This window comes from Cheilinus undulatus, linkage group 13 (genome assembly GCF_018320785.1).
Source record: "Cheilinus undulatus linkage group 13, ASM1832078v1, whole genome shotgun sequence".
In the NCBI taxonomy this organism is placed as follows: domain Eukaryota; kingdom Metazoa; phylum Chordata; class Actinopteri; order Labriformes; family Labridae; genus Cheilinus; species Cheilinus undulatus.
Genome location: NC_054877.1, coordinates 10,285,299 through 10,303,403, shown reverse-complemented (window position 1 = coordinate 10,303,403; position 18,105 = coordinate 10,285,299).

Sequence of the window (18,105 nt, the reverse complement as noted above, 5' to 3'; positions counted from 1 at the left end):
ATTTTTTTCTTGCCTAAATTTGATACCAAACCATGGTAGTGTGTTCTCTGCACTCTGCCAAACCTGGGGTCCCTGCTTTCTACAGCTGAGAGGCAGAATAGCTACAGATGCGTTGTTTTTTGACAGATTTACCCACAGGGGAGAAATATCACAGATTTTGAATGTCAGATGAAAACTAAATTATATTTTAGTCTAGTTTTAGTGATTCTGACAAAAATGAAACTTAGTTTTTTTCAGTTTTAGTCATCACAGGTCTATTTTTGTTAGTTTTAGTCTAGTTTTTGTCATTGAAAAAAAGGCTGTCGACGAATAGTTTTAGTCATAGTTTTAGTCGTCGAAATTAACACTGGTTCTACACCAGACAACTCCGCGGTATGTGGTCCACAGGAGCAATTCCTTGTTCACTCTCGTTGACTTCGATGCTACCACTGACACTGACAGGGAGGCATATAAGGAATGTGTTGGACCACCTACTCTAGCTCTGGATAGCAAAATAAAAGCTCCTCACTGCTCCTTGATTTTGCCAGCAGTCGGAGCTTGAGGATTACTGGGTCGTGGTTCCAGAGACCCGATTCATGGCGCTGGACTTGGTATTCAGTGATGGTGGCATGAAGAAGGAAATTGACCGTGTACTTGTAAGGGGATGCTGGAGGCTGCAGGGTTTTCAGAAATGCCCATTTCTCTGGTAGTGACCGGCTTCTGGTCGCAACGCTGAAATTGTGGCTAAGGTGCCTGAGGAAGATGATAGAGCAGCGATACTCAACCCGTGGCTCGCGGGCCGCATGTGGCTCTTTAGTGACCAGTTGCGCTCTTTTAAGGTTTACTTGAAAAACAAAAAAAACCTTTAACTAAAAACATTTATGAAGGTACACTCTGTCATCAGTAAAGATTCATGGTAAGTCACATCAATAAATCTGCTTCCCACACAAGAAGACAGGCTTTAACTTCCAAATTTAAATGATTATTATTTTAAATCCATATATTACTGTCGGAGAAGTGTGTGTAAGAGGAGAGCACAGAGGAAGTCCGTGGGTGGTGCGTCTTCAGTAAGCTCATTCATTGAGGCAGCGGTCGCGTTAACCGAATATTCTCCTCACTGATTTTTTTGAAGGATGTCAGAGAATTCTGAAGGCTCTCCGTCATTTTGACGGGCTGGAATGATGAGGATGGGCCTGCATCTCAGCGCACACACACAGACAGATGTACCTTTTCCATCTAGCAAACATGGACTATCAAGGAAGTTATTTAATCTATTAAAAATCTTGTAGCCAGTGGGCTCTCTCCCTGACCTCAACATCGCAGATTAATGAAAGCGCGTCGGCCTCCGTGCTGACAGCACAGAGAGAGGCTGCTGCGGCCTACTGCAGGTGTTTCAGTGCACAGGTCGGCATGCAGAGGTCTTTGCACAGTGAGCCTGTTTCATGTTGTTCTAATCATGTCTGCACACTGATGCTGAAATTGTCATTTTATTTCCCCTTTTTTCTGTAACAGGTTCGATTTTATGTGAAATTTCGTATGTGTCCAAGGTGACTGATGAATCAAAACAGTTCCCGCTGCTTCCACCTCACTTGCTCACCACCAAAACCTCACTTCAAACACCAAAAGTTTGCTCATTTATCATGGATTTCAACCATGGAAATATAACAGAGAGATGGGTGGTTGATGATTCAGATCAGCGCCTGTTGCTTTATTCTCTCTTGCTCGCTCACCCCCACCCTCTCTCTCTCTCTCTCTCTCTCTCTCTGAAACCTCACTTTAACACCATGGTTTCCATGATATCAGTCATGGAAATATAACAGATAAAGGCATACGTTTGTAACCTACTCACAGACAGAATTAAAAAGTTGTTCTCCATCTCTCCAACTTGTCTCAGTGCTGTGACGCATGAGTGTGTGCTGTATGAAGCTCTCTGTCAGGATGGATCCAGCAGGATTTTAAAGAAGTGACAGACAACAAAAAAGTCCAGCGCAACCTCTGCATTGAGGTCTGCTGTCTTACGTTCAAATTGAAGCTTCCCATTTCCTCGTTTTAAACTTTTTCTCCAGCAACGCCTGCCGATGCTCTCTCACACCCAGATCTTATGACAATTACGCCGATGCGCGTCATCAATGAGCATAACACACAGGGATTACACGTGGAGATAACGTCATATCTAGTGAAAGTTGTCCAAACAGTGTTTTATTTGATCTTTAATGCACTAATTTTCATAAATACTGTCAAAAGAGCAGAAATATAAAACCACAGCTCCAAAATGAGGCAGGGTGTCTGGAGAGCTGCAGGTGTGAGGCAGGGCTGGTTTTAGTCATTTGGAGGCCAAGGGCAAAGACCAATATTAGGCCCCTCTCCCTTTTACTAAAGGATTAATAATGAGTGGAAAAAAATAGAAAGGATCTCTGTTATGTTAATAAAGCCACAGAACTCCAGTAAATGCCCCAATGTGAGATATAAATACTCAAATAGCCAACCATCATTCATCATTTTCTTTGAAAAGCATCTCAGAGCTCAAACTCAGCACATTCTAATATCTTAAAAAATCTTTAGGCCAGGTGGAGCTTTCATAACATGGTGTTGGGCTAAAGACTGTGATCTCCAAAATGACCACTTTTCAGGGAATGAAAAGTTTGTAATTTATAAAAATGATATAAATATTATTTATAAAAAAAAATTAAAATCTTGAAAAATTGAGATACAAGGTTTTAGCCTGGTGTCAGTGATAAATAAAATATATATGCTTATTATCAGTGACAGATTGGTTCTTCTGACTCTACACAGACATTTGTATCTCATTAACCTCATAATTATCCACGAATCCACAGTTTTATTTCATTTCAACTACAGATTAACTGATCTATTATCTACCTTACATTCCCGATTTGTATTGTGGCTCTCACTAAATTTTTTTCTTGACGATGTGGCTCTTTGGTAGAAAAAGGTTGAGTACCACTGTGATAGAGGGTCACCTGGGCACATGTAATGCCTGCCCAGCTTAATGGGCCATACAGAGCCTCAAGGCAGCTGCATCCTCTCCACAGCAAAGGCGCCTGAAGGCACGATTCTCAAAGAGGAGCTTAGCTTGATTTTTGATGACTTAAAAAGTTGTCAGAAATCCTAATATTCAGTTTGAATGAAAGCAAATGTACAATGCAAAGTTAGCTACAAGCAGCCTGCAACAAGCCTGAAAAACTTATTAAAGTAGAAGTTGTTTCTAGCTGGCCTGATCTGTAGACATCCTCTGGACACACTCTTGGCTTATTAGAATAACGTTTTAGCTTGACAAAGGTGATAGAATATTAGTCACTGAAGATCAGATCACAGATCCACAATAAGAAGTACCTTTGTAATCCACAGTGGGAAATTCAGGCATTACAGTTGCTTTTAAACACAATATACTGTAGCTGAAGGAAATGGGATATGAATAAAATATCAACTAACATAAAAAGGGAGAAAAAGCTGAAAGTGTAACTAGCAGAGGGTACAAAAGAAATAAGCCATGTACAAAAGTGCAAAGTTTAAAAAATACAACAATAAATGTAAATGCAAAAGCACAGTATTAGACGTTAGAGATATTTTACTGTGGTCAAAGTACTGCACAGTAGTGTTGTTGGACAAACTATTGTTCAAGTTAGATTCAGTTTGCCTGGTTTTAAATTAATGACAAATAATGGAGGACTTTACAGTTGTCAAGTGTAAAATACGACAGGACTGGTACGGTCTGATGGTCACAGACAGGAATGACCTCCAGTGTCATTCTGTGGTGCATCGTAGTGGAATCAGTCTAGCATTAAATGTACTCCTGGTTTACCAGTGTACCATGGAGTGAGGGGGAGACGTTGATGGAAATTAGCTCTGACACCACCCCCACATCATCATCCACCAGCTTTGCTGATCAGCTTGTTTAGTCTGCTGGTGTCCATTACTCTCACTGGGAGATTTGATTTAACATAATCAAATGTCTGCTCATCATGCACCATGGAGATGTGGGAGTAGAAAGGAGCTTTCCACCTTCCATTAAATAAGTCTGTGTTTCTGATGTATGGGTTAAACTGGCTTCCTGTTTGCCTTCGAGTCAAAGGTAATGAGATGAACTCAACCACTGAAAAAGGAACTTGGTATGGATTAAAAAGAAAGTAAGAGAACAATAAAAAGGTAAATATTTGATAACACAAGGTCAAGAGGACTTAAGACTTGTCCACTGAGCTGTCTGTGAGGTTTTACAGTGGAATGAGACATTAAGGAACAGTGGCAAACCTATTTTACATCACTGTGGCTGCAGGGAGACGCTGCAGTGGCTTAACCAAAGTGAGCTAAAAAGGACAATAAAACATGTAGTCGGTGCAATAAAAAGAAATTAGTCACAAATTATGGACCTTCATTAATTGCAGTTAATGCATTAATGCATGCAGCCATATAAATTCTTCACTCAACTCTTTTGCTGTCTATCAATCTTGTGTCATGGAGGCATGTAACCACCAGGTGACAATTTTAGTTCTTAATTTATGGTGCAGTGTGTAATATTTAGCCTTATGGTATTTAGCAAAACAAGCCTGGTAAAGCTGGAACATAATATTTACAGCCTCTCTAAATTAGTGTTTCATTATCTAGACATATAAAGTAGTTTTATTTTTTTTAATGATATTGAGTTTGTGGTTGAAAAATGAAGCCAAAGCTTAAATTGAAAAAAAAAAAAAAAAACTGCAGTTCCATGAAGGTCCACTAGAGGCTGTCTGCAGAAGCAGTGAAATTCACTCACACATCCTTCATTAAAATGCTGATTTTACAGCAGAAATAAACATGTTAACAGTCTGATTTAAAAAAAGGATTTTGTTTGGAATACCTAATGCCTTCATTAGCGCTCTCTATATAAGGGTCATTTTTTCACAGGTAAAGTATTTTGGTCTTTAAATGGGTATTGATTCAAGCTTTATCAAAGACATGGCTGATAGATCTGCAAGCCAGTGTGATGCAGCTGTTAGTCTGAAGGCTGAAGACCTGACTCTGTCTGTTTCTAAGCTGATCTAAAGTTAGTTTTAGACAGTGTTTTAATACAGCAGCCACTGTGGAAAGGACTCAGAAATAATATCAAGTTTGTTGATTAAATCTATGAGTCGGCTTCCTTCTATCCATAATGAAGACTAAGGGTCAATCCCATTTTTGGCCCTTGTCTTAGCCCTACCCCTTGGTATTGGCGTTCACGTCAGGTGAAGGGGTGTCCCAACTCTCTTTTGAATCTAGGGCTAGGGCTAAGGGCCCTTGAAATGAAGATTTTTCAGGACCACACTTGAAACCAAGGAATATGATGAGTTTCCCACCATGCACTGCACTTGCGAAATGGCACAACAGACAACTTAGGAGGCCTGTAAATGTAAATATTTTCTGCCTTTTTAGCATCTCATTTCACTTTAACAAAATCACAGAGCTCAATGGACAAGTCAAAATTCATCTGACCCTTGTGTTATCAAACATTTGACTTTTTAGTGCTCTCTTGTTTCTTATTTCTTATGTTTCACATGTAATATAAATTTTACAATATGGCTAATCAAACTAGTTTAAAAAAGATCTTGTTTTAAGCAAAAGTGAAGACTAAATTGTGATCACTCTTATTGACTAAAACCAAATTAAAACTTTCAAGAGTGAAAATGCCTACTATGAGACTCAAACTAAACAGCACTTTAATATAGACTCAATTCAAACAGCTGCCATTAACACTGCTCAGAAGCCACCTTTAGTATGGCTGCCATCACTGAGGCTTGGTCATGTATTTTCTACAGTTTATGAGTTAACTAGTTAATGTGTGTATAATTTACTATATTTCTGAGTGCATACATGAACATGGATGCTGTTTATGTGTGCATTAATAATTCAGTGATTGATAAAATTCAGAATATCTCTTTTAGTATGAGTAGCAATGCTGTATAATACAATGCATGTTTTACTAACAATGGCACTATTTAACAGGCATTAACCATGTAACACTTAAATAAACATGATGTTTAGAGCACTTGGTTGAAGTATAGCTAACATATCTACCATATTTCTCATGAACTACCACAGAAAAGAACTGTCCCAGGATGGCAAACTCAAGTGAATTAAAAGTATCATAACGTCTTATTAGAGCGTAGCGTTTGAGTAAACGTATGCTGCTGCTTTCCACAGATGCACGTACACGTGCACACACTGAGTCTGTGTCTGCTTACTCTGTGTCCCATACCTGCAGTGAAAGCAGCACAGAGCCGCCAGTGTTACCCACTGTTATGCAACAGCTGATTTGTATTCATACACTTTGATTTGGCCTTTTAACCAGAGCTCCAGCTAAAGGCTGCACTCTCACTCTGCACACATTTCAGCAGAGTCACCAGTGGAGAGTCTCTGCATGGAGGAGGGAAAGCAGATAATACCAGCTTTTGTTTCTTTGGACATCACTGCGTGGTGCAAAACAAGTTTTTCCCACAGGAAAGATACTGTGTTAGTCTAAACTGTACTGCTAAAACAGAATTCACTTATTTTTTTAACCATTACCTTTTTGTTTGAGTGCAGGATTTAGTTCATAGATAGTTTAAAACCACTCCAACATTTTTATGGCTTCAAAACTCCTCAAACTCTTTAATTTTGTCACCTTTTGTTGCTTTTTTGTCTCTTTTATGCACACTGATGAAGGATGCATTGGAGGTTTTGTTTAAAATATTTTGCTGCTCTTTCAGAGATTAGATTTTCATTTGACATTGTACAAAGGCATCAGTCAGCTCTTTTACATCCTTCCTGAAGTTACAAGGCTTCAGATTTCTTTATGCCTTAACAGTAAGTTTGTTGTTCAGACAGAGATTAAAATTTAAAGATGAAATCAACAAACTGAAGTCCAGGGAAGGGATGTTCAGACAAAATACATTCAAACAAATATTACTGAAGAAAAAAAGTACAATTAAAGACAACCACCTATGACTAAAACTGTCCTGTAACAGTTTAAATGCACAATCCTGTTCTAGCTTTGTAATTGCTTTAGGTAGAGAAGTGATTCTGTAGTGTTGTGTAGAGCAACAAATCCAGGACTGAAGAAGCTGAAACTTCAAATTTAAAAGACAAGAAGCAGTCATGCACTGATATGTTAACTTTTTATATGACAACAGATTCAACAAAAGCTCAGTAATATACAATCATCACGGTTTTATCGATGTAAAATGAGACAGTGTAGATGTTCATGTGTTTTCTTACCATGTGCCTCACATTTTTTTTCCCTAAAGGTCGGTTTGGAGTGTGTAGTTGTCCCAGGGTACATGTAGCTACAGATTTTATTGATCATGGGCTCATAGACTGAAGCATGGCTTCTAAAATCTAAAACTAATCAGACATTCTTTAGACAATTGTCTTTGTATACATATGTCCATATCAGCACATTCATACCAACAAATCCACTGGTAACAGCAACTCCCTCAGGACTGATAAATAAACAAAAAAAAAAGTTTATTACCACAAGAACATCAGTCTTAATCTGTAAACAGCAAGTGCTAAAAAGAATCTTAGTGTTACGCAACATCATCTGTATCGGTCTATCGAAACAGTCAGTTGGTTTGATCATTATTTATCTAACAGAACCCAGTCTGTGCAGGCTGAAGGAATCACTTCTAAATATCTTGATGTTAAAAATGGAATGCCTCAGGGCTCAGTCTTGGGACTGCTGTTATTTACACTGAATATCAACAGTATCAGGCATAATGTTCTCAATGCAAATGTTAATTTATATGCCGATGACACTGTCATTTCTTGTTCTGCTCCTAAACAGCATCAGCCTCTCTGTCGTTTACAGGAAGCTTTTGATATTGTACAGGAAACTGTGGAAATTAAAACTGGTTCTGAATCTGGACAAAACCAAACTCATGATGTTTTCAAACTCAAAGAAAAAGGAGCCAAACCTTCCTTCTGTCACTACGTCTCAGGGTGATGTGATTGAGTCTGTATCTTCTTAGAAATATCTTTGATCCTTGATTGATGATTCTTTGACTTTTAAGCTTCATATTGATCATCTTATAAAGAAGTTAAAGCTGAGACTGTTTTTTTTATTTTAGGAATAAGTCTTGTTTTTTGTTTGAAGCAAATAAAATACATGTTTCTGCCACTTTTCTGTCTCTGATTGATTACAGTGAAGTAATGGCGACATACCACAAACACAATCTCTGCATTAATTAAATCTTTAGATATTGTGTACCATTGGGCACTGAGGTTTATAACAAACCTTAAGTCCCTAACTCAAGATTGTACTCTGTATGATTGAGTTGGTTGGCCTTCTTTGGCCACAGGTAGGCTAAATCATTGGCACATCCTTATTTATAAGGCTTTACTAAATCTGCTTCCATCATACTTGTGTGATTTCATTCATGTCAAAAGTTCTGGAAGCTACAGCCTTCGCTCTGTGACTCAGTCACCGGATTTACTGTTGCTCTCTGTACCCAAAGTTCGTCTTGAAATGGGTAAAAAGAGTTTCAGGTATGCTTCTCCTGCAGCCTGGAATCTTCTTCAGGAGACCTTTTTTCTTGAGGAGCTGTCTCTTTAAATCTTTATAAAGGTAGATTGAAGGAACTGGAGGATGATATCAGGCTGTAGATATTTTGACTGATGACATTCTGATCTATGACTCAGATTTGGTATCTCTGTGATTTAAATTGCTTTGTTTTTTTGTGTCTGTGCCTTTGTTAAATGTGCTGCTGCCTGTCTTGGCCAGGGTACTCTTGTAAATTAGATTTTTAATCTCAATTACATTTTCCTGGTTAAATAAATAAATAAGTTATCTGATATTATTAATGTTGAAAGTATTGTTTTTGACTTTATGCTCCATATTCTTTTCTCTCTCTGCCTCTCCATCTTCTCTTTCACTGTAATTCCCTCTTCTTCCTATCTGCATCTACCTTTAATCTCTTTCAGTGTCTTCCTCTTCTCTCTTTCTGCATCCCTCTCTTCTTTTTTCTGCATCTCCCTCTGCTCTCATTCTGCATCTCTTTTCTCTTTTTTGCATGTCCCTTTTCTTTTTTCTGCATCTTCCTCTCCTATCTTCTGCATTTACCTTCTTTCTCTTTCAGCATTTACATCCTTCCTCTTTCTGCATCTCCCTCTTAATTCTCTCATCATTTTCCTATTCCTTACCCTTTCTGCTTCTTTCTCTCATTCAGCCTGTCCCCCTTCTCACCTATCTTTGTCACCCTCTTTTCTTTTTTGGCATGTGCCTTGTCTCTCTTTTGCATCTCCCCCTTCCCTCTTTCTTTATCACCACGTTCTCAGTCTCTGCAGCTCTCCCCTCCCTTTCTGCATCACCCTCTTCTCCATGCCTGCATTTCCCTTAAGCTCTGTCATCATCTCTCTCTCTTTCTGCTTCTCCCTTTTCTCCCTATCTTCATCTTCCTCTTTCCTTTGTTGACATCTCTCTTTATCTTTTTCTGCATCTCCCTCTTCACTTTATCTGTCTCTAAATCTCCCCTTTCTCTCTTTCTGCATCTCCCTTTTCTATCTTTCAACCCCAACACAGCTTTGCCGGATGGCTTCTCAACATGGATCCACTCCTTCTCAATGTTTCTGCCTGTTATAGGGAAATTTTTCTTTGCCACTGTAGCTTTGCTAAATGTTGCTCATTGCTGAGCTTGTGATGGATAAAAAATGAAATTCTAAAATATAACAAATTGTGTAATGAATACACAACAGAAATGTGTGAAAACACATATTGTACTGAAATGATCTCTGTAAGAACCTGAGAGGAATTCATTCATTGTTTGGAGAGTTTCCTCTTCACTTGCCTCATGTGTCTCTTATGTAACTCAAACACTAATGGATGTTCCTGTAGTCTTTCTGAGGTTAATCTGAAGTGAACACAGAGGGATGTAACATCTGCTGGAGGTCTGCTGAGCTCCTCTGCAGCACCGGAGCTCACGCCATCACATGCAGCATCCTCAGCAGTATCTCCCTGAGCCTCGCTGTCCCTGAATGCACCCTGACAGTGACCCGGCCTCTAAACATGCAAAACAACACCCAAATGTGATTTTGATTGATCAGTTTAACCTTGAAGAAATCTTCAAAATATATGATGTTTTAGCAGTGAAGAGAAATAGTGTGGTTATTTTTGAGTCTGACTCTATAGAGTAGCTGTTTAGTTAAGCTTTGCTAATTAAAAAAGCTGTGAGCTGAACTTTGAACTGTTTTTCCATTTCAGTTTAAAACTGCATAAACCCTTTCAGTTGTCCCCTGTGCTACTGAACTGATTCTTCTGCTGACTTTTACAATCCATCAGTGAAATTATTATAAGGACTTGATCTGCTGATCTGACAGTGATGCTCTCTCTCACCAGCAGGGGGAGCTACAGTATAAACAGCTGAGCTGCCTTAGTTGTAGCATCAGCCAATCATATTTCCTCTTACATACTGCATAAGTATGTTGACCAAGAAGGGAAAATAAAATGACTTACACTAAAAGCATAGTACAGCACATTAAAAAATGCTGCAAATTAAAAAGCACGTGCAAAAGTCAAAAATGAATGCAATGAGTGAGATAAATTGCAAATCGTACAAACATGCTGCAGATTTAACAAATGCACTGCTAAAAGCTGAAATATGTGCAGTATAAATATCAGACACACTGCTACCACAGTAGCTTAAAAAAGCATGCACACTCAAAAACAACTGCACAGGACAAATGTTTCAGACTAAAAAAGATAAAAGATCATTCAAGACCAGCCACAGCCAAAAGGACATAAATGTGGACAGACATTCTGCAAACTCAACAACACTTCAAATTAAAAAGCCCCTGCAAACATCCAAAACGCATCTAATGACTGAACCACAGCTGATGCAGCGTGCTGTTAAATTTGCAGTAGGTTTCAGTTGTTACATTTGAATTAATGTTTGCAGATGCTCTTTTATTTGCAGTGTTCATGAATATACTGTGTGTTTGTCTCAGTGTATTTTTTTGCAGTTTTTTGCCCTTCTTGGCCACCATAGCTTTGCACTGAAGGCCTATTATTAGTCATACTGATGGATGCATATCTGTGTGATGGCAACAACCCACAGGTAAACAGTGTAATAACTAGCTGATCATGGGTCCTGTAAGCTTTTATCCCAGATGTGTAACTAAGAGAAAGAGAATTATTTAACAGAAAGAGAGATACAGATGTAAACGGGGAGAAAGAGGGAGGCCTTGACGATGGAAATATGAGATTTATTCAGTAATGATAACATAAGTTGATTAATAACCTGAACAAAAGCCAGGGAAAACACACACATTAGAATAACAGGCAAACTAAAAGATAATCTAAAAAAATGACTTAAAAAAAACAATTTTAGAGTCAGAATTAGAGTCAGCTTCATGGGCAAGTACAGTATTCTTATGCAACAAGGAATCTAACGCTGGTTAGCTTTGCTTTCAATGCACAGAAAAAAAATTAAATATGAAGTTAAATAAAAACTAAACAAACTTAAGTATAAAATCTAAATATACAGGCTCTTATTAGGTGTTTTAACTAGTATATAAAAGTTCATGTCCATTAAAGATCTGTTATAACTACTTTTTTTTTTTTACGCATCTTAATTGATCACAAATGTTACAGTCCATAATTTTAACCTCTAAAAATCTATAAACGAGTGATACTCTTTTCCGTCTTTTGTGACCTCTTTCATGTCTAAATTTGAAATATTATTCTCCTGGAAAACCATAAAAAAAAGAGAAACTTTGACCTCAGAATAATCCATTGCAATTTGTTTCCCACACTTACACAGTAGGCCTTAATTGTCAAACTTAATTGTCAACATTTATTTTTTGTCTGTACATTTCCATTGCCCTAATTAGCAATTTTTTGCCCCCTTTTTTATACACTTTTTGCCTTTTATCCTGCTAAAATAAATTGCATTCTTTCTCTTTTTTTTGCCACTTTTTGCCCATTGAAAGTGCATCCTGCCATTGCATGTCACCATTTTCCCTCACCTTTTTGCTGCTTTTTGCCAATTTTTTTGTCACTTTTCGCTCATTGTTTTCCCATGTTTTTGTCGCTTTTTTATCATTATTGCCACCTGTAGGTAATTTTTTGTCAAGTCCCACCCATTTCTGCCCCTTTTTTTTCCCACATTTTTGTCACTTGCCACCCAGTTTTTGCCATTTTCTGCCTATTTTTGCCCCTGTTTACCTATATCTCACCACTTTTTTGCAGCTTTTTCACCTATTTTGCCAGGTTTAACTTATTTTTATTGCCACCTTCACCAACTTTTCACCACTTAGGTTGTGGCTTTTGCAAAGGTATTTTTCAACAATTTGGCTCTTTGGGTGTGCAGGGTTGAGTAAAATTGCTATAAACTCTTAAAACATATGAAAACAAAGCGCTTTTACTGGTGAGTCCGCTCAATTTACAGACCGCTGCTTAGACCTAAATGCTCACGCACTATAGACAAGGGACAGTTCATCCTCATCTTAGTTTACATTCACTCAGTTACCGTGTGACTATATGTGCTCCTTTCTATGTACCTTATTGTAAAGTGGGGGTTTACCAAACTTTGAAGAATATAACCATTATTCTGACATCAAGTACACAAACAACAGTCTAAAACAGAAATGTCGTACAGGCTAAGTTATACACTCCTTACAAAAACTGATCCAAACAGGGGGAATTGCACATACCAGAGCTGTTACAAACCCATGTAAGATCTTAATTATCTCACATCCCCTTGAACGTTTGTAAAGAGAACAGTATATTTAGTGTTGTTTTCAAGCTCAAATCTGACCCCATGATTGTTTGTCCCAAGGTGAACAGACTGCAGCCTCGCTCCCACGAGAAAGAAGCAAAGCTGCCCTGAGAATTTCATGGAAGTGTTGCCGTGCACACAAACACACGTGAGAGACACTGTAGACCTCCTGTGAATGCAGAGAGGATGTTGGGTATTTGTCGCCATCTGCTGGCTGCAAAAGCTGCAAAAAAACAGGAGAAATGGAGGTTCTTTTTTTTTATCATTTCCATATCGAATTAATAAGACTGGCTACTGCCTAATTGCACTCATGCTGCCATATTTGCACTGCTTTAGCTTGGCTATGCTTTGCTGCTCCCTCTGCAAGCTGCTTTTGCAAATCTGCAAATAAAGGGAAATTTATTACCACAACTCATGTGTACTTTTCATAATGAAGTGGTTCTGACTGAACTAATTCCTATTCAGGACCAGGCTAATTTTTTAAACAAATTAAGTCTTACTGATCTCAAATAAGTGTGAGAAACTAAAAAAGCATTCCAAACTAAAGTTCAGGTCTCAGGATATACCAGATATCAGTTCAAATGTACCCTTTGATTATGCTAATCTCCTTCATTTGGTTAATTCATGTCTAATGTTCTAATTACATATGCATGGGTGAAGGTAAAAGTGACTGAATGGTGCTGAACAAATCTCAACAGCCTGAGTCTGTGATTGTTAGAAAGCAGCAGGTCTTTAAACTCTCTCTGAACCCGTGCCGGTGTTTTTTACCCAGACTGGGACAGCGAGAGCGACGGCGGAAGGAAGTGAAAAACTGAGCAAAACAGCAAATAAATATTCAACAGACAGGATAAAGAGCTAAAGGCTGCAGGGATGGAGAAAAGGAGTTTCTAAGGATGAATAAAACGGAGGTAAGCCTGCTAACACCAACGCCAACAGGATCCAAAAAACACTCACACATACAAACCCTGAACGCACCATTCTTGAAACCAACATTTTAAGAAAAACAGAGGAAGTTGATCACGTGACTCTCTAGTGTTGAGAAATACTTGCACACAGGCAACAAAATGTCAGCCACACAGACACATGTGGTAGTTGAACTGTAAACAAGCTTTACTTCTTCATTTTTTTAACCAGGGAAAGCTACATTTGCTGCATTCATTTGGCCCTTTACTCTATCCTTACAAGCCTTCCAGGGCCGACTGCTGAGAAGCATCCCCACAGCATGATGCTGCCACCACTGTGCTTCACAGTGGGGATGGTGTGTTTGTGGTGATGTTCAGCTCACAAGACTTAGGATCACCTGAGTGCAATAAATGTGTCTCAAGTGATTGTAGTATAAAGACACATATGTCTGGAAGGTCCAGTCACTGGTTAATCAGTATTCCTGGCTACCATTACACCATGAAGACAAAAGAACACTCCAAGCAGCTCAGAGAAACAATTATTAAAAAGTATCAGTCAGGGGATTGATACAAAAAGATTTCTAAGTGACTGAACATCCCCTGAATCTCAGGTAAAATCCATTATCAAATCTGCCTAGATCAGGCTGTCCTCTCAAACTGATCGCGCAAGAAATGAGAAAGGCCTCCAGGACATCTTTGACTACTCTGAAGGAGTTACAAGCTTCAGCAGCTGAGATGGGAGAGACTCTGGGTACAGGTAATATTGTGCTTTTTGGCCATCAGACAAAACGCTATGTTTGCCTGGCACCAAACACTGCACATCAACACAAACACACCATCCCCACTGTGAAGCACGGTGGTGGCAACATCATGTTCTGGGGATGCTTCTCAGCAGTTGGCCCTGGAAGGCCTGTAAAGGCAGAGGGTAAAATGAATGCTGCAAATGATAGGAAAATCCAGGGGGACAATATTCTTCAGGCTGCAAGAGAACTATGGTTTGGGAGAAGATTTATTTTCCAGCAAGACAATGACCTGAAGCATACAGTGAAAGCTACACAGCTTAAAGACAACGAGGTGAATGCTCTGGATTGGGCCAGTTAAAGCCCAGACCTCGATCCAATAGAGAATTTGTAGCTGGAATTGAAAATAGCTGTTTACGCCTGATCCCTGTGGAACCTGACAGAGCTTGAGTAGTTTTGTAAAGAAGAAAGGAGTAAAATTACAGTGTCCAGATGTGAAGTCCTATCATAGATTGAGGCCTATACACACAGACTCAGTGCTGTGATTGCAGCCAAAGGTGTCTCTACTAAATACTGACTTGAAGGGGTGAATATTTCTGCAGTCACCTATTTTACCTTACATATTTTTATTCACTTGGCATTACTTTGTAGAAATCTGCTTTCACTTTGATATTAAAGATTTTTTGCAAAATAGTTTGTCAAAAAAATCCAAATCATTTTGATCATGATTGATTACAAAACCAGTAAAAGGGTAAAGCAAGGGGGAAGATAATTTTTATAGGCACTATTTTTCAAATATAACATTTGACTTACTCTGTGGTTTCTGTCAGGATTGTTTCATTTTCAGTGAGAAAATGTGATTACCTTATGACACAACCAGCCACCACTGGGCTGAATACCCCAAACTTTTTGTTACTGTTGTCATAGGGAATTACAGGCAGTGAATGATCCACAACAAAGGACACATGACTGACTGTTCCCTGTTTGATTTCCCCACTAAGTACCTGTGATTTACTGAAAAGGTGTCAAACATTTGACTCTTCTGTGCCAGAATGTGTTGAATGACACTGGTATGGAGGAAGCAAAGTAACGGTGTGTTCAGTCTCCCTAAAATAGAAACACATACAAAGTCAGTTTCACTTCATGATCAGTGCAAAACATCTTAAAACACAAAATTTACATTCAGATATTTTTGTATTTGTACAGTAGACAGAACTTTGGTTGTTGGGAACTTCTTGTTTTAACCGCAAAGGTCCTAATATTATATAATAAACTTTATTTTCACGCCAGTATTTTACATCTGTGGGTAATTTCCCTTATCATAAACACCATAGTTGGAGATTTTGGTGAGAAGTTGAGAGACTCAGTGAGTGAAAAAGTTGAGCTGGGTTTTTTTTAATTTTATTCTTGGTTTTTGAACAATTACACAACCTTGTGGAAAACACCAAGAGTAGACGGATGGTGTGCTAGTTTATTGATGATTTACTACACTGAAATGACTAGGGCTCATGATGATGATTGAAGCCTACATGCTATTTTTATTTTCAGGTTGTGTACTTTTCATAAAATATTGGTGAGGGAAGTGCAGGCAAACGCAACAAGGGGGAACTTCTCAGACCTATTTTCACGCTACATTAAATTATCTATAATAGGTTCCAGTAGAAAAGGATAGGATAAAATGAGAAACAACACAACAGGTTTATCATGCTGCAGTGAAAAACTCAAGACAGAGGGCAATAAGTGATTTCTGCATAGGATGATACTATTTAAATGCCCAAGTTCTAAGCTGTTCATGACTTTTTCAACCATTCAAAGTGCCAAAAACATCCTTCAGCTGCTTTTGTGTCCTGATCATAATGAAACTTTTAGGCAAAAAACCCAAAGTTTAAAAATCTCAAGGGAAACTGGCAGCAAGCCCAGTTTAAAAGCCTCAGTTTAAAGCAGTTAAAGTGGGAAATCAGTCTCTTTTAAGAGATCTGAATTGGAAAATAATTACTTTTATAAAGTGTAGGGATCATAGTCACTAGTCATAGTGTAGATACTTTCTGAAGATAACTGCAGCGTACAGACCCATTTAGAGCTTTAATGTACTAACTTTCCTCTCTCACCAGTCACTCCTGATGGCTGCATTTGCGCGTCACATGATCGCACAAACCTGCAGTAATTTTTTTTAATTTAACCTTTATTTAAACATAAACCATAACCATAATAATGTCATAACCATAAAACCTCATTGAGATTAAAAATCTCTTTTGCAAGAGTGTCCTGGCTAAGACAGCTGCAGTGTAAAAAAACCCTGTATGATATATGATAAGATATGACATATGATATAACATGATAGGAAATGAAATTACATGGTTTAATACAACGTTTAATTACTCAGTACCATAAAATATGGCATGTCTTGACATGATATCCATTCATTCATTTTTTATACTGCTTATCCCGTTGGGGATCTCTGGGGCCAGCTGGCATTGGGTTAGAGGACTGGACTGGTCGCCAGTCAATCATAGGGCTGACATATAGAGACGATTGATCAGGCACACTCACACTCACAGCCAATTTAGAGTCATTACTTTACCTAACGAGCATGTTTTTAGGAGGTGGGAGGTAGCCGGAGTACCCAGAGAAAACCCACACATGCAGGGGAAGAACACGCAAACTCCACACAGACAGGGCCCGACCAGGAAGAGAAACCCAGGACCTTCTTGCTACGGGGCAACAGCACTAACCCCTGTGTTGCCGTGCAGCCCCTTGATAATAACCTAAAATTACATGACATGATATTGCATGGCATGACATTTTATAACGTGGAATACTATGGTATGAGATGACATGACAGGAACCTTACGGTATGACATGAAATAATATGATATGACATAAATCATAATATGATACTGTATGTCTTGATATGGCCTGACATTAGGTGAAAACATTGAAATACAATTAGACATGATATGGCACCACCCAGTACAATACTACACAGCAGTTTTTTTAATATATTTTTTACAATACAATGATACTAACAATACAAATAAGTGTCAAGTTTGCCACAAAATTATAAATAACACAATACATCATAAAATCAGTTCATTACAAAAAGTACAATACAGAAAAGTATGGAATAATACGTATGATATGAAACACTATGACCTGACAACTTGATATGATGTGTTTCGTTATAAAAGGACAGCATGTGATAGGATACTATGTGGCATTCTGTGATAGATGTTGTGATCAGGTACGACGTGATTCAGTTTTTTTTACCTTGTATGGAAATTTTCCCTCCACAGTAGTATTTGAAGACAAATCAATCAATAAAACACATCAGTAAACTTCTTTAAAGAGAAGCACACACTAATAACAACTAACACCACATTTGCTCCTTTATATTGCACATGTTCATAAAACAGCTGTGACAAGTAAGACTTCAGAAAACCCCAAAGCTACATGACACTCTTTGATTTTGACTGGGCTGGGCCATGAAAAGTTCAATATGTTCAATACCTTATGCTGACTCCTCTCTTTCTCCTCTTCTGTCTTCGCTGGTGTAAACAGATGAGTGAACTCTCTTTCATAGTGAGATGTCCTTGCGTATACAGTTTCAAAATGCAGCACAATCAGCAACACTCTCTGCACCTGACACTGAACAGGAAGTGGAACAACTCATAGCCACATTTGGCTCAGACGCAGCACTAATTCAGGGTCAGAGATCTTAAGTCAAGTTCATGTTGACATTAGGTTACTCAGAGACTTTTTTTT